General features: G+C 36.6%; 1 long non-coding RNA gene across 1 annotated transcript in view; it reads left to right on the top strand.

Moving 5' to 3' along the window:
- The window catches only part of LOC135172639 (uncharacterized), a 32,162-nt gene that overhangs the window by 15,135 nt on the left and 966 nt on the right, over positions 1 to 16,061 (top strand). The gene's annotated exons all lie outside the window — the stretch shown is intronic.

The following is a 16,061-nucleotide window of genomic DNA, read 5'->3' as shown; positions in this document are numbered from 1 at the left end:
GCGGTATCCTGGTAACGCTGACGCTCTAGGTGTTCGGAAGATTTCATTTCATTTTTTTTCTTTCAGACAAAAAGGGTAGAAAATTATTTACATTCATTTTTTTTCTCATTTACTTCTCTGTTGATAGTGAATTTTTTTATTTGTAAAATATATACGCGGAGGGGAGGGGAGGGCAAACTATGAAACGTTGCGACATTTCGCTGTGTCGTTACGAAAAAAAAAAATGAAATCATAGAAAGTCAATGGGTGCATTGAAATTTTGTTCATTCGGTTTTTTTGAGGATAATTCATCATGGAGTCATTCAGATGTATTTTTATTGTGCATTAATATTCAGATGATTTTTTTAATAAATAAAAATGTTCACGAGAGCTTTGACAATCACGCAATTTTGTTCAATTTTATTACTCGAATCGGCGGGATGAGTCGAAGTAAACAATACGCGATCCTGAAGAGGTTGAGTTGTTGGAACGTTGTGAGTTATTTAGAAGAGATGAGGTGAGAACAACATGGAAAATTCTGAAAGTTCGTCAAGAACGAGGTATAACGGAAGATTCATAAAATGGACGCATCTAAAATAGTCGACACAAGGTTTGATGACATACATAACACATACGGAAGGAGTTTTTAGGTGACAATTAGACCTCTAGAGGGCGAAACATGGGACGAAATGACAATCAACCACTTTTTAGGTAAAATTTTGTTGGAAAAATTAGACGTCGGGGGCTCATTTTTGCGATAAAACTAACATTCGTCCCTCGTTTCACCCCCTGGAGGTCGCCCATTACTTAAAATTTCTTTCCGTGTGCAACATCAGTTGTGCGAATTTGAAAAGCCCGCTCACCCAGCGCCCTCTGCGGGGCGCGTACCCTAACCTCCAACGTCGCCGTCAGGGGCCTCTCACCGAACGAAAAATCTGAACTATTCCATATATTTTCGACTATTACAAGAATCCGTGTGGTAATGGATTATGAAATCACAAGAATATACTCCTGGAATAAAGTCAATTGTATTTATGAACTATTTGGATTTATATTTCATTGTTGATTATTTTTTATTGATCTTACAAAAACTAATGCCATAAGACTCTGACTTGACAAGACATCTTCAGTGTTTCCTCCTCAAAGTTTTGTGACTTCGGGAGGATAATTATTACTATTTGAAGAATATATTCCCGAAACTTCAACTTTCTAACCAAAAAATTGATATTTTCTCGTACTGACTTTCACTTTTCCCCATCCGGTAACTGGCATGAGCCCTTTCTCGAACTTAACAAACTAAAGATCACTGGGGAATAATATCGTTCATGAGTACTGTCCTAGGGATTTTTCCGCGCGTGGCACTTCAGCCCTGGCCTTCGACCCAGATGACAACATCACGCGATTAAAATCCCTATACCCTTGTCCTGAAATATCCTATAACCACCTCTCCCAACTACCATTCGTTCTCAAGTGAATTATTGTTTTATAATTTCAATATCCAAACGATATGAAAAAAAAAACAATTATATTTCATCTCATCTTCAGAAAAGTTATTGAGGGAAGAGGGGGAGCAGACGATTCAACCAGGATCATGTAATCCCCCAGGAAACTCGATGATATGCGTTCCTTTCTTCCCGATTTGGTCCCTCTCACAAGGTGAGCACTCGACTGCGGGCTCATAAAACAGCCCTCGAGGGGAGCGATAAACCGATGGTACGATCCCCTGGTACTGAAGCCATAGCGGCGATGAAATACTATCTCTCTTTAATTATCGGATCCCGTCGAGTCGTCTGTCGCATTGAGGTGACGGCGAAAGAAAAAAATCCGACGGACACGCATCTCCTCAAGGGGATTTTTCCGTAATAGTCGAACCTGAAATGAGAAACAAAATTGTAATTAAAAATTGTATTTATCAATCCGGTTGTTAGATAGCTATAATTACACGGAGAGAAAAATTCTTTAAAAATTACGTGTTCGTCCCGTAATCTGCCAGTCAACACAGTATTCCATAAAAATTACGGAACAGTAACGCATTTTTTCACTGAACATTCCCTCCTTTTTCTGGTACGTTTTGGACTTTTTCCTGGAACTTTACTGAAAAAGTGCGTGATTGTTCGGTTCGGAATTTTTACCGAATATTCTTTTGACTGACAGATTACGGAACTGGCACGTCATTTTTACGGAATTTTTCTCTCCGTGTAAATAGCTAATGTTCCATTTTGGTAAATTCTTCATTCAACGTAGATTTACTGGTGGCAAGTGAATGTATTTGGAAAACGATTTTTTTATTTCCAGTATGATACCTCCAGCGAAGGAAGAAAGTAAAACAATTTTCACGAGAACTATCTCTGTCGTTGAATTTTATCGGATCTTGCCTATTAACAAACGAAAATTAAATAACATTCCACTGGTTGAAGGCCCTCGGGCGACAGCCAATCGCAAAGTGTCGGACTTGGAACGACTTCCGTTAAAAATAAAAAAAACATAGATAAATATCATTCCATGAAAAATTTGCATCGGGTAAAATAATTGTCAGTTCGGGAAAAGGAGAAAGTTAATGTAACCCAGTGAAAATAATGATTTATTCTTTCGCTTCGAGCGAACGTAATTCCTAGTCACGTTCAATATAGTTAATATAATTAGTATATCAATAAAAATTAAATAAATTCGACAGAAATTTCAATTTTTAAACTGATGTTGAGAGTAAGAATTCACAAAACTCTGAACACTGAATTTTATCGATGTGATGAACAAGGGATCAATGTGTATGCGAGCTAACTATTAACAGATAATAGTATCAGAGTATCAACAAATGTTAAATTGTCGAAAAGCACATATTTTTAAAAATAAAATTAAAATAAACTCAAATGAAGTTCAAATAAAAATTAATTAGGTTTTTAAATTGATGTTGAAATTGAGAAATCACTAGACTCTAAGCACTGAATTTGCTAGTCGTATCGAACTGGAGATGAATGCAATGAGTATGTGAACTAACTATCAACAGATAATAGTGTGGGAGTATTAGTAAATTTTGATATTAGTAAATTATCAAAAAATTACACTCTACACGAACAAAAGAGCGTTCGTAGAGAGAACATGAGTGTTCACGCCTCGTAAGAATGACTATAATTACGTAAACATTACCATGTTATCAAAGCATTACTTAGTCATTAGAGTAACTGATCCGATCTATCCGTCTAAAAGGCCTGTAAACACAAATACAAAATCTGACAAAAAAATTGTTGCCTGTAAAGTCGGTTTTACGGGCGAAGATTTTATGTGACAACGTCTTTTTCTCGGTAGAATATTTATTGATATGAATATAATTAAATTGCACAATAGGAACAAGGAATTGAATGAAAATAAGAATTGCACAAATTTTAACTATAGAAATATATTTTGTTTACTAAAACATTGTACATGTAAACTTAAACTTAACTAACTCCTATTTGAGACCGATCATAGTTGAGTGGGAGAGAGACGCAAGGCATTCGGCGGGCCTCTCTCTCGTTCGGTGACTCATCGTAACGTTACCGGGCGTTACACTTTTTCATAAGTGACTCCCAGCCGCAACCTAATTTAAGACGTTGTCACGTCAAAAATCAGGGGCTCAGTCACTCCATTTTAGAGAGCATTGGGGCAAAAAGGCGGAGTCACTGCTTCAGGACAGAGAAGTAGTTTCCCCCTCTTCCTCTCGTGGAAAGAATTCAACCGCGTAACCAATCCTAAAAAAGACCCTCGGAATTCTCACCAGACCATGGGGGCCACTTTGGAAAATTAGCCTCACAGCCATCCTCCAGACATCTGCACAACTGCTCTTTTACCCCCGAACGTACACCTTTTTTTCCCCTCGAGCAATCTAATTTTCAAGAAATCTATTCCTCATCCATCGAACATCTTCCCACCGCCTAAGTGTGTATCCTTGTCCCTCCGGAATATCCTCCAGACACATCATCGTATTTCTTTTCATAACGATCTCACCATCCCCTTTTTCTATACCTCAACACTGAGAAAAAAAATATCCTCCAAGAACATTTACTAACTACAAGAAAATTTACTTGGAACTGGCTTGTCTTATGGAAATATTTGTATAGATTGACAGGAAAATATTGTAGATAGGGAAATATTTCGTTGAAAATGGACCATTATTCCATTAAAAATATTTCATAGCCTGTGATTCCATTGATATCGTCTACAATAAGTTTTCAGATAAACGAAAGACAATACATTCAAATAACTATTAAAACACTAATCAATATACAATAGATTGGAACCCTCATTTGATCGAAGCATGAGGTTCATGTTTGTTACGCTGTCCTTTAAAAGTGCCGAAATATTTCGTTATATCAATAAATTATTTTGTTAACAGTATCAAACAGGACTCAATGGTTGAGTCAAAAAATAATTGCTCCGTTTTACTAAATTGTTCTCTCAGTGCAGGTTTACCCAGGTACGAATGAACAATGGAATGAAGATTGAATTAAGTTTAATTGAAAGTTAACCAAGGTGGATCTACCCTCAATTCTCAAGGTTGAACCAAACGTGGGTGAAATCGAAAACTCACTGAGTGTCCAGGTCAACCCCACTAATCACCCCATAATTCCCTAATAATTAATTATCAGTGATAACTCCTTGAAGTGTTTTAGTGGAATACAATTAAGTACATTGAATTACGTAATTTATGAACTTAATAATTATATGGGCTGAATGTAGCATTTAGGTCGGAGTTTGAATTAGTCTTGGATTTAACAACGATATCAAGGTTCATTCAATCCTGGGCCATCCAGCAGTCTGGAAGAACAAGACTCTCTCAAGATTGGATTGAGATTTGAAGGAGCAAGTTGGATCAATACAGGATTCGACGATGGAATCACGATTTCTTTCAAGCTGGATCTCCCAGGCTCGATCTCCAATCCTGGATCAACTTCACTTCCACCGCCAGGACGGACATCGCTCACCCGGGTACTGATGCCCACTGAATATATTCAGCAAAACGTTTCTTTTTCTCAGTCAAACCAACCGCGTCATCTTCCTATCAGCCTCTCCCCCCAAAACTACGCCCACTCGCGTATTTTGTATCTCACACACAGACCTGAAAAATAAATGAATAAAGTTAGATAAAAAAATGTCAGCGACACGTCGCAAGAGCAATAAAATCCTCGGCATTAATTGGGAGCCAAATCTCAAACCTGAAACGACACTGAGGGAGAATGAAAAATATTCGAGTCACATGTATCATCCGACATTGAAGATATATTGCCTTCTGTATTTCAAAAAGCATTGGAGACGAGATGGCGGTGGTGAATGATGGGTTGAGATGATTCGACGGGGTAAAAGGATATAGATATTTTCACCATTGGTATCAGTACTCATGAATAAGGGATGAGCTCACTGAGCCCACGTTGCCTTCTCTGAATGACAAACTCCACGACTTTTGTTGTTATCTTCTCTCTGTATTACTCACTCATACATGTACAGATGTTACATACAAGTGAGCAATGGCAAGGCTTCGGAGAGCTTACGGTGTCGTTAAACTAAAATAAAGTCTCCAATCTCCCTTCCCTACCAGTAATCCTTGCTGTTATTTTATTTTTTTCTTCTTTCCTCGTTCTGCCCATTTTACTTTTGAACATCAAAATGATGCTCTCCGTCGACATCCGCATGCCCTTCGGCCATGAATTGAGGCTGTGACAACTCTCAGAGCCGTTAAAAAAAGGAAAGAAAAAAATAAATTCTTTCAATGACTTCGGCTCCTTTAGAAAATGATATTAAATTAGCAACAATGTGACACGTTTTTTGAATTATAATGGATACTTTGATGGGTGACGATTATTGGTGACTCAAGTGGAAATTTTCAGGACGATATTTGAGGTGACAATGTTATTTACGAGTTATAAAAAGCTATTCGATTCACTTCGAGTATCGAATGGCTGCAGGTGTGATGATATTACGTAGTCACGCGATATATTTTTTTTTCTGCTGGTGACCGTGACGGAGCTTTCATTTTTCTTCAATGATTAATTTTTTTTTAATGGGCAGACCGGGGGGAGGGTACTTCGCCCCTGGGACCCATTGGTAAATTGTCTTGTCATTTTTAACGTTTAAACATTTTATTACTCATTAACTTTGGTCTATTCGTCTTCCCCTGACATCTGAACGAACTTTTCTAGCAAGCATTGCGAGAAATAGGATGTGGAACGTGCGTGTCGCCATTTTCGCCTCGTGTGGACGCTAATCACAACCCTGGTAGAAGATAAGGAATGGTCAACAGTGGGCCGATCCTCGGCCGACTGTCGGCCTACCCTCGGCCAACTGTCGGCCTACCCTCAGCCAACTACAGGCCTACCCTCCGCCGGCTGTCAGCCTACCCTTAGCCGACTGTCGGCCCACCCTCGGCCGACTGTCGGCGATGCTTCGCTTCGGACCAGGGAAGTCCACTTTTACAGGCGATCACATATCAGGGGAAAAAGATCACTTTCCGCACGAATTGCACAATGTACTATTTTGAAACGTAATCTTCGGGCCAGTCATTCTCGGGCGAACTATAAATAATTCTAGACATGAGAATTATTTTAAATTGGTAGATTACTATTATAATTAAATGTATGAATTTTAATAACGATTATTAACATTTAGAATCGTTCTGAATTATTTCATCTGATAAAATCGATAATTGGGACGTAATGAAGTTTTGGCGGAAGTAATGTACAGAATAATTGAATCCTTCGTTCAATGCCGGTTGGTCACATATTGTGACAATGTCCCCGTTACTCTGAAGAACGTGATGAGTTAATAGAGAAACTTACAGGAGAGCACGTGTTTCTTACGTATGATATCAAGGTCTTTCTCAGTATAATACATATTCGTATAATTAAAATAACAGGTTTATTCCTCGTTAGAATTAAGGCTAATGTCTAAGCCAACATCCCTTTTGTAAATATGCACGGAACGAAATTTTGGGTAAAAATTAGACCTCCAGGGGGCGAAACAAGGGATGAATGTTAGTTTTATCGCATAAATTACCCTACCCTGCCACGTATAATTTTGCCAACAAAACTGGAACTAAAAATTCGTTAATTGTCATTTCGTCCCATGTTTCGCCTTCTAAAGGTTTAATTTTTATCCAAAATTTCTTTTCGTATATTTATGAAATGTAAGGTCACTTAAATTTTTGTGTTTAAATGTTTTAAACAACAAAAAGTTAAAAACAAAAAATAAAAATTTCGTTTCGTACATATATGGTATAAATTTTAATAAAAAAGAATTAATTCTTCTGTGTTGTCTGCATTTTAGGCCACCCTGTAGCTCTAATCAGCAGGATTGAACTATGAAAATCATAAAATCCATCAAAGTATACTATACTTCCTATACATTCTCGTATTAACGTGATTCTATTATCGATACCATTACCAACTCGACTTTATTATCCAACTTGAGCATGAAATCTTGTTGGTACGTTGGCGACAAGTCTAGGGGTTCTAGGAACGTCAATTATATTTGATATAGATGTACACGGAACGATTTGTGTTTGCTGTTAGACTGCAAGGGGCGGAATGAAATATTTTCAGATTGTAGGAGGGGCAGAAGGGCATATAAAGATGGTGGTGTATCTCGCATGAATGAATTTGTTTGTTGAAGGGTGGATTTTTCGGAGGATACGATGGCGATCGCTAGACGAGGGATCGTGGGATTGGGGTGTTTTGGCCCGGATATTACTTCAGGGTGAGGGGGTATAGTAATGTGAGTTTTTGTGTGTGGCGGTACCCCCCCCCCCTCCCCCGGGGGGAGGGGAACCCTCCGCCGTCATTATTACGATGAAAGTTATATCGTTCTGCTTTTTTTTAATGCCGTCGTATCTTTCATCAGTTTGGTTGGTCTGAGGAAGGGGGAAACATTGGGGAATTGAAAATTTTCGGTGAATGTTGGTCACTGATTTATACAATTTAATGGAAAAAAAGCTTAAGGGCGGGGACGCGACAGTCTGGGTAGAAAGTTTATGCGGTCTAAATGACTCGAACTGAGGGGTAATGTCTTGATGACATTATTGACTCTCTTGATTAATTGCGTTGTGTATAGATAGTTGAAATAGAGCTGTATATTGTCTATTGTTACTAGTCTTAATTATGGGTATTTATAAACTTTTTGCGATTTTTCCTCGGAAACTAAACTATCAATCGACTTAATTTTTTTTTACTGTATTCAACGGTGCGAGGTCGACAGGGAATATTTTTTAAAAAATTTAACAAAATCAAATCCGGGACGTTGCATTTAGACGCGGGATTAGGTGACCGAATTTCAAAAATTTCTATTTCAAGTTCAAAATGGACAATTTCGAGGAGAACATAATCATTTTGCAGCTACTTTTTTAACTCATTTATCGTATAAAATTAAAGAACAACTGTGCAGTGAATATTTTATATGACAACAACTTTTACATTTTCAGCAACGAAAACAAAGAGCATTTTTTCAATAAAAATTTTAGTAAAAATACTGAGAAAAAGAAATAATTCTTCCGTTATCGAAATATCTAAAGTAGCCAGGGTAAAATGTCTCGGGATTTTTTATAAAATTTCTGGATATTTTGGGAAAATTCACAGAAGTTGAGAAAAAAAATCACATTCAAGTCAATAAAATTTCCATCGCAAAAACTGGAATAAACAATTTTTTCCGTCATAATCGCAATTATTCTTACAAATTTCTCTGATTGAAAAGGTTCGTATGATTTCAGTGCTCCTCTTCATTGACAAATCAGTTGATTCCGCCAACATTCAAATAATTCTCCCTCCTCTAAAACCCCAATCAATTGAATAATTAAATTGAATTTTATATTCAATTGCCCTAAGAAGTGTCAAAATTCAAATATTTACTGAAAAATTGATGCTCATCTAACCCAGGAGATTTTGAACGATGTGAAGTCAAGACTTTACGAGCAAATTGCTAATGAATAAAGACATTAATAACAATTTTGATGTTCTGTCAAAAAATTCAAATCGTCCTTTTCAATTCGGAAACAAACGATGAACTTTCATCGCATTGTCGCGCATCTCCCGACTCACGATACGACTGCGGTAAAATTTGCTTATATGATTCGCATTGGGGGCTGACATGGATGAATAATAGTCATCTGGTCGTAAACCTCCTCGTCGTTCATCCAGAATTCTATTGACATGGAGTATATCGCTAGACTCCAGGCCACTACCAGCACAAATCTTATGATAGCCCGAAAATCCATAATACTCCGTAGCACTTGCTCGGTGAAACTGCGGAAGATGGAGGAATGCTATGACTGGAGAAGAGAAGAATGTAATTACATGAAAACTGTGACTTGATAGGAGAATTTTACACGAGCAATCAAGGCAAAAGGCTACACAGAAATAAATATTTTTCAACTTCCGGTAAATACCCATTAAATCAAAAACTCTTTTGTACTGAAAACTGCAGGAAGAAAAATTTCCTGGAAAAATGTTGAGAGGAGAGCTGGAGAAAATAGTGTTGTATTCACGAGTTGTGGAAAAATCTGAGACTGTTGAAGTGAAGTTTCCGGGAATTTTCGCATAGTTTTCAAGTAAAGACAGAGAAATTTACGTTTATCCAGTAAAATTGCCAACTTTAACGCTATAATTTTTTCATGACTCCAGTGAATTATCTTTATATTTACTTTAATTCAATTTAATTCATTTCAACTATTTAATTTGATTTTTGTTTAATTGAGTTATACTCTTAATTTAATTTATTCAATTTAATCATTCAATTCAATTCAATTTGAGCATTCAATTTAATTTTTGTTTAATTGAATTAAACTCCTAATTTAATTAATTATAATAATTATAAGGCTTTGAGCACTACCACGACCACTGCCCTACAGTCGCAATTTTCTCCGTTGTTTACCACAAAAACGGACAGATGCAAAAGAATTTTAATATATCGAAAAAACATGTAAATATATAAAAAACGCCAATTCCAGGTTTAAAATGTCAATGTACAAAGAAACAAAATGGAATGCGTTGTAACCGACGATTGTGACAGTGTACATTACTTCAAAATAAACGAAGAGAAATTATGTTCGGTAGATTCTACGGAACATATTTTGTTGGACGTATGTTATTTCATATGAAAATAGATTTCCATTGTTTCAACATTTTAAATCTTTATTTTACCTGTGGATTTCTTATAGAACGTAAATAATGACATATTCATTTGAAAATGAGTAATTATGCGAGCGATTCCGTTGATATCGTGTACAATAAGTTTTCAGATCAACGGAATGCGATACATTCAAATAATTATTTAAATCTAATGAAATATTCAGGGAATACGAACCAATATCCGACAGGTTCGAACCCGTATTTGATCGAAGAATGAGGTTCATGTGTGGAGCCCTCAGAATCAACGACTAAAACGTATATTGAATTACGTGATCCATTAAAAGACTGTACACCAGGTATTTCGTAGCGTTAAGGACTTATTCCGGTGGGACTTTTGAAAAACACTGAGTTTTTCAATCAATAATTAATTCATCAGTTTCACCCCATTTCTCTCTTAGTGCCAGAAAAATTAGGGTGCTAACACAGTAAATAAGGTGCAAAGTGCTGATCGCGGAATGAATCCAGTGCTGGCAGGAGAAATTTTATCATCTTAAATGCGAATTATTCCTTAACTTCTGTGAAAATTCGCCAGAAATCTCCATAAATATTAACTTAACAATATTGAATTTATTCACACCCAAGTGATTACAATATTTTTCAGTACCCATACTAGATATTTATAAGGAATTTCTCTGTGTATGTGGGTTCCATTGTTTCAATTTTTTAAAACAATATAAAAACAGAAAGAAAATTTTTATGTAAAAAAAAACGATTTCGATTCAGTCAATTTTGAATTATTTCACCTAATCTTTTGCACTAAAAATTGATTATCAATACACGATACTTCATATTTAATTCCACAATTACTTTCTCATTACCAAAATTACAAAGATTTCTAATATAATTCCCATCCAACATTTTCAATAATATATAAATTCCCCAAATTTATTTTTAGCTGCCAAAAATGACAGAAAAATCATCGTTCACCTGACCCTTTGCTTCAATGTTCACATCAAAATCTTCAACGTTGTACTTCGCGAGATTCCCCCATTTGATTGAAATAATAAATTATGAACAATTACAGTGTCTATCTGTCAAGTGCCAAACGAGATAACGACGTCGACAGTAATGCTTCATTGGGAAGTGACCCAATGGCGGTGATTATAGGACAAATAGCTCATTTCGATGACACAATATTGCTCTTTCGTTCTCCCCTTCACGGTCCACAGTGCATGAACCTGAACAGGTACAGAGCCCTCTCTCGTTACAAGACTCGAAAGAATGATATACCCTGTCTATTTCCCCCAAACTCAACGACAGATTATTCGCATTCCAAGGCATAACCAACCGTAATTGGCCTCTTACTGGACAGCGAGGAATCTCAGATTCTAACGCCAGAATCACTATGCAGACACGTACTTTCAGCAATGGAAGATAGTGCTGCATTGTTATATCTCTGTCTCTCCCTCTTTCTCTCTGCCCTGAGATTATCGCTCAAAGCCCAGTTTACGAGTGTCATAAACTATAAAGGCAGCCATCGACGAGCAATCCAAAATGTAAACAGTAAGTACAGAGGAATTTGGTGCCAACTTATGCAAGAAGTCCCATTTAGTCGGTCTCTTCACTCATAACAGAATTTGGTTTTTCTAATTGGGTACAATAATTTACATATTCGTTTGATTTAAGTGCAAATATTGTTAATTCAATTACGAATATAATTCAGGACGAGTGTCAATCATTTAATTGTCATTTATCATTGGAATGAAATGAACCGAATGATATTTCATTCCCAAAATGAAATTAAATTTCGATGGTAAGTTAGTACGTTGTCCTTGACGTTGTTGTCATTTTTTGTTATTGAAAGTTGAAACGTTCGTCTTCTTGATCCAAAATTCATCATTTATTCCACATTAATCGAGAAAATCAGGTCATTTTTTGGGGGTAGCGAATCATTCAGTACTTTGAGCGAAAAATTTAGTAAAGGGGACCATTATTTTTGTATTTCAGTAGTTAACCAAGGATGAATGTCAACCGAGATAACATTCATTAAATATACATTCGTTAACTATTAACCAATGAGCGGTTGATGGAACCAAATGGACCTCAACTTACAATTAAAATGTAGTTATTTGCAATAGCAATACATTCCCCATTCGCCATTGGTTAACTATTGCACATTCTTCAATAGTTAACCAATGGCCAACTTCAATAGTTAACCAACTATTGAATTCTTCAATACTTAACCAACTATTAAAGAACGTTCAATAGTTAACCAATAGCGAATTTCAACCGAAATAACATTTATCAAATATATATTCGTTAACTATTAACCAATGAGCGGTTAATGGAACCAAATTGACCTCAACCGACAACCAAAATCTAGTCATTTGCTATAGCAATACCTTTCATCAGTGTGACCCTTATACTTAGACAGCCGTTCTAATGTAGTAAACAAACGTTTATTATTTATTGTTCTACACCACTGAGATGAGCTACCGAATGTTTTCTCAGAATAGTCCCATCCCCTCCGATCCCGCCGCAAGAGAAATCCACATGCAGTCTGGTCAGAGACCTCAGTTATTTGGCATTTGCCCCACTACAGTGAAAGGATCAAACCTTGGGATTAGACAGAAAGGGCCGTAGTTATTGCTTCCCACTTTAATTGGTTTATTGCTAGACCGTATATGATCTTTCGTGGCCAGTGAAACGTCCAGTTTCTTTTACCGTTATTGGAAACCTTGAGCTCCGTTTTTTTTCGTCCCAGATTTTCCAATATTTGGGTGTTCAGAAGCTTTTGAGATTTTCTGATGGTCAAAATACTTCACGCAATTTTAAAGGGATGAACTGACGAGCAGAGTGAGACGAGAATAACTGTCAACTACGGAGTTTTACTCCTTCGAAGGAAATTTTTTTCTGGAATCATCAAGACTTAAATCATTAGGAGTCCCGAATCATTGGGTAATCACGAATTCCACATGGTAACGGTTATTATATGTTCAGCAGTTGCCATGATGTCGAGTGGGGCAAAGGGCTCGATGGGCGGATGGTACGTGGAGATCAATATTCAGTAAAAATTACGGAAGTCGCGTTACGCTCATCGATTACTACATGATCGACTGGGAATTGCCAACAGTGGGCCGACACTCGACCGAGGCTTGATTCAATGTTGGCCTACTCTCGGTTCACTGTCGGCGATGCTCCGCTGCCGGCAAGAGCACACGGGGAGAGATGTACAAGCAAAATTACCTCTTTTCTGTAATTCTAGGGCGAAATGCGGGTGTCGGGAATTTTACGGAACTGTCACGGAATTTTTCCCGAAAGTTCCGTAATTTATGGCTAAATCGACTGTGAAAAATGACGATACTATCACGTAAAATTACCCAGTCTATTTCGTAATCGCTGAGGGAACTGGGAATTTCGTCATTTTTATGGATTATTTTTTTCATCCCAATTTCAACCAATCAAATGGTGGCATTTCCTGTCACGTGGTATAAGTAAAAGGGTTTTACTTCGGATATTTTTCGAATACTTCCCTGTTTGTTGCTAAGCAATGAAAATATCCGATAAACGATTTGTACGCGTTTCAAACCCCAAGACTGTCATTAGAAAAAATCAAGTTCGAAGACTTTACCTCGACATGAGCAGATTTGGAGGAGAATCCTTGGACATTATTGATCAAAAAATTTAAAAAAATGTTCCTAATAATACGGTGAAGACAAAAGCCACAATTTGGAAACAATTCTCTGCATTTTATGCAGACAGAAAATATACGCTGGAAGCCACAACTAACCAGTGAAAAACCATATCATATGACGTGAAATGCCACACATTTAATTGCTTGAAATTGGAATGAAAAAAATAATCCAGCCAAATACCCCTCGACCTTTAAAATTAATCAATTTTGCGTAGCACCGATCGGGATAAGTTTCGCAGAAAAACCTGCAAATTTTTAACCTGCAAAACTTATCCCTCTCGTCGCTACGCAGGGAAACTCTCGGGAAATATCCGATAATTTTGAAGCTCTTGGGGTGTTACTACTTAACACCCCAATAATAATATTAATATTTCTGGCTGTGCACTAGTGCAATTTTTTACAAACGATTTAGATAAAAATGACGGAATTGTCAGGAGTAATTCCGTGCCAATTCCGTAAAATTTTCAACCACCGCGCGTTTCACTTTCAAACTACGGACAAAAAACGTGATGTTCACTGAATATTTTTTTCGGTGTCGCTTAATAATACTCCGAATCTTCGAACTGCCAGTTCTCAATAGTAACAGAAAAAAAAATGGGATAAGAGTAATTGCTGCCTTTCCTGAGACATATCGAACGTCGAGGAATTTTCTCACTTCTGTAAATTGTATAAAATTTTAGCGCTTACAAATTACACACAGTTCCTATAACGCAAACTTTTATACGTGGTGATTTAATGATTTAACCCGCGGGCATGTGGCAGTTTCGGATACGTCCATACTGCACAATTTAACACTCGAGCCATGTTACAGCCGCAATATATTTACACGTGTATTTATGACCAACCACTTTACGCTTCACCCGAACACCCGCCTCTAACAGTCTGCCAAATGAAAATGAATACCTTCCGATTTTTTCAGCATAATCGTTTGTCAGCACTGATCAGTTTACAAATCGTAGAAGATTGTAAATAAATACCTCGGAAATTGAGTCCACTTTTGTAAACGACGTGGTGATATATTTTTTCATTTATCCCTTTAAAAAAACGATAAATTCTTTTTTGGGCACATAGTTAAGCCATATATTATACATATATTATACTTTATATATTATATATTAATTGCAAAAAATGCCTTTCTATTCTCTTTTCTTATATATTTTCTCTCACAAGTATTTTCGTACTCTACACGGAGAGAAAAATTCTTGAAAAATTACCTATTTGTTCCGTAATCTGCCAGGCAAAACCATATTCAGTAAAAATGACGGAATAGTTACCCATTTTTTTACTGAACGGTCCATACTTTGTCTTAAACGTTCTGCACTTTTTTTCGGTCAAAATTACCAGAAACTGTTCGAACAGTTTCGGTAATTTTGACTAGGAGATTACGAAACCGACATGTAATTTTTAAAGAATTTTTTTCTCCGTATCAACTCGCGGAGGAAAAAACTGAATTATTTCTCAGCGCATGATCCAGAGAAAAAATCGCTGAAAGTAGATGGAGAGAGATTAAATGTTATGGAAATAGTGTTCTTCAGCTGAGAATCTAACTTGTCATTTATCTTGACTTTTTACTTTTGACTCTAATTGGCCGCCATGAGAGGTGATTCAGTCTCCACTGCCTGGACGCACCCATCAGAGAGTTTCTGGCAATTTCGTGAAACGGGCAATTAGATTTAAAACATTTCCCCAGAAAATGATCTTTTCTCATGATTCTCCCCGTGTTTTTATCAGATAATGTTTATGATTTTCTAGGTTCACGGGGAAAAGTAAATTGTAGAGATTACTCAAACATAAGAGATTTTGCTATGAGCATATGGTAAAGGATTTTTCTGCTTGACCTTCATAGTTACTGTTACCATGTACCATAGTAGAAAGTACATTGCTCGTAGTCACTAATACCATACGACTATCCAATAAAGATTACTATTCCCTCTAGCAATCATCACGAATTACTCCTTACATCAAGCCCTTTGCTATACTCGATATAGTGACAACTATTGAATATATGATAAGGTTTACCATATTTACGGGACATAGTCGTTCTACTATTTTCCTCATTTTTTAAAGCACAGTCCATTGTTTACTATATCGTATAAGCTATATTACTATGTTGTATAGTACTTGTCCCCATGTACCTACAGTAAATTTGACCAATCAACTATATTATTATTCATAGTTTTATTTATAATTACTTATAAGGTTCGTGTTGAGAAAAGTGCAAAGACAATAGTGAAGTTGTCTCCATTGGCGCGGTAAAATTCAAATTCAATTTTACCGCTGTAAAAAATAGTACTGTAAATGAT

Source organism: Diachasmimorpha longicaudata, chromosome 2 (genome assembly GCF_034640455.1).
Source record: "Diachasmimorpha longicaudata isolate KC_UGA_2023 chromosome 2, iyDiaLong2, whole genome shotgun sequence".
Classification (NCBI taxonomy): Eukaryota; Metazoa; Arthropoda; class Insecta; order Hymenoptera; family Braconidae; genus Diachasmimorpha; species Diachasmimorpha longicaudata.
The sequence above is the reverse complement of the archived record's forward strand: the minus strand, read 5'-3'. Positions and strand labels throughout refer to the sequence as shown.